General features: G+C 31.3%; 1 protein-coding gene across 1 annotated transcript in view; it reads left to right on the forward strand.

The window, feature by feature from the left end:
• LOC132189019 (putative pentatricopeptide repeat-containing protein At1g12700, mitochondrial) overlaps nt 1–694 on the forward strand; it is a 10,494-nt gene extending 9,800 nt beyond the window's left edge. Inside the window, exon 2 of the mRNA XM_059603494.1 lies at nt 363–694. The gene's annotated coding sequence lies outside the window, so the exon portion shown is untranslated. The remainder of the gene's footprint in view (nt 1–362) is intronic.
• Nucleotides 695–1,519: the final 825 nt, after the last annotated feature.

Here is a 1,519-nt window from a genome sequence, read left to right on the forward strand (position 1 = left end):
AATTAGACCACTTTTAAGAGACTAACTAGAATAAACCACTTTTAATATGATAACATATTATCTCTAACATTCAAATGCTAATTCTAATGGAAGTAAAAGACTAACGGAAATAAACCACTTCTAATGTAATATCGTCATACTATTCTGAACATTTTTTGGTAAGCCTACTCAAAGTTGCCTTTATTTTTCAATCAATTGTAATTATATGACTTTAAATGTCAATTCATGTTAGATTTATATCTAATTCAAGAAAATGTTAAAAGTTGTCCATCAACTCTAGTATTTTCATTTTCTTCTTTGTTGTCTTTTAATTTTTTATAAGATATCTTATAAAACGTATTGAAAACATTCTGATTGGGCAGGTAACAATCCAAATGAGGATGAGGGTGAGTCTGAGGATGAGGACACGTAAGAGCTCCTTCGGTGATGGTTTTTGAAGGGTTATTTGGACATATTTTGGTTGCTTTAGTGGACCATTCTCCTGGATATTTAGAGTATGTGATGTATTGAGCAAATATTTAGACATATATATGTTATGGTTTTTTTTTTCAGTGTTTAACAGTGTGTTCAGACAATGATTATGTTTTTATTTTTGAGACAAGACCTCATAAGCAAGCTCTTGCTGAAGAATCCCAAAAAGAGAATTTGGAGCTTGAAGGGTTCTGTTGAGATCAAGAGGCATGAGTTCTTCAAGGGTGTGAATTTTGCTTTGATTAGGTCAGTTAGAACACATGAGGTCCCTAGTAATTTACATAAGATAAGATCAGCTTTGTTACAAAAGTTGAGCAAAAAACAGAGGGATGAAGCATATCAGATCCCACATCATTTTGAATAATTTTTGTACAAAGAATCGCAACCCAAATGTTCGAAAAGAGAATCAAGAAAAATGCTAGAGGTACTAAATCTTTTACTAACAGATGCTTACTAAACTCACGTATAACTCATTCATTGGTACTTGTTACATTTCTCTTAATTAATTGTTTTATTTTTTTTCAATGAATAAGCTACATATCAATTTATTGGATCCGGCTTACATGCTGTTATTTTAATAACAACATGTATGCTGTAGTTGAATCAACGGTTAAGATTGAATTTTAAAGTTGACTTACTTTTATAAGCATTTAATCGGAGAGAGAAAATAAAAAGAGATTTTGAGAAATTCAATCTTAACCGTTGATTCAATTACAGCATATATGCTGTTATTTTAATAACAGCATGTAAGCTAAATCCCAATTTATTAAATCTATATTAGTAAAAGATTTAGTACTCTTAATATTTCTCGAAAATCAAACCCAACTCTCCAAATTTCATTGTTTAGAAGTAATATTAGTAAATTGCGTTTGCATTTAAAAACCTCTCAAAAAATAGATTAAAAGGAAAACAAAACACACAACTCAAAAGTTTTGTAAAAGGTCCCCAAGAGGTAGCTCAATCGACTGGGACCACGCTTAATGAAGCGGAGGTCACTAGTTCGAATCTTCCTCCCCCCTCCTTGTGCGGACATGTCCAAAAAAAAAAA

Source organism: Corylus avellana, chromosome ca8 (assembly GCF_901000735.1).
Source record: "Corylus avellana chromosome ca8, CavTom2PMs-1.0".
NCBI lineage: Eukaryota > Viridiplantae > Streptophyta > Magnoliopsida > Fagales > Betulaceae > Corylus > Corylus avellana.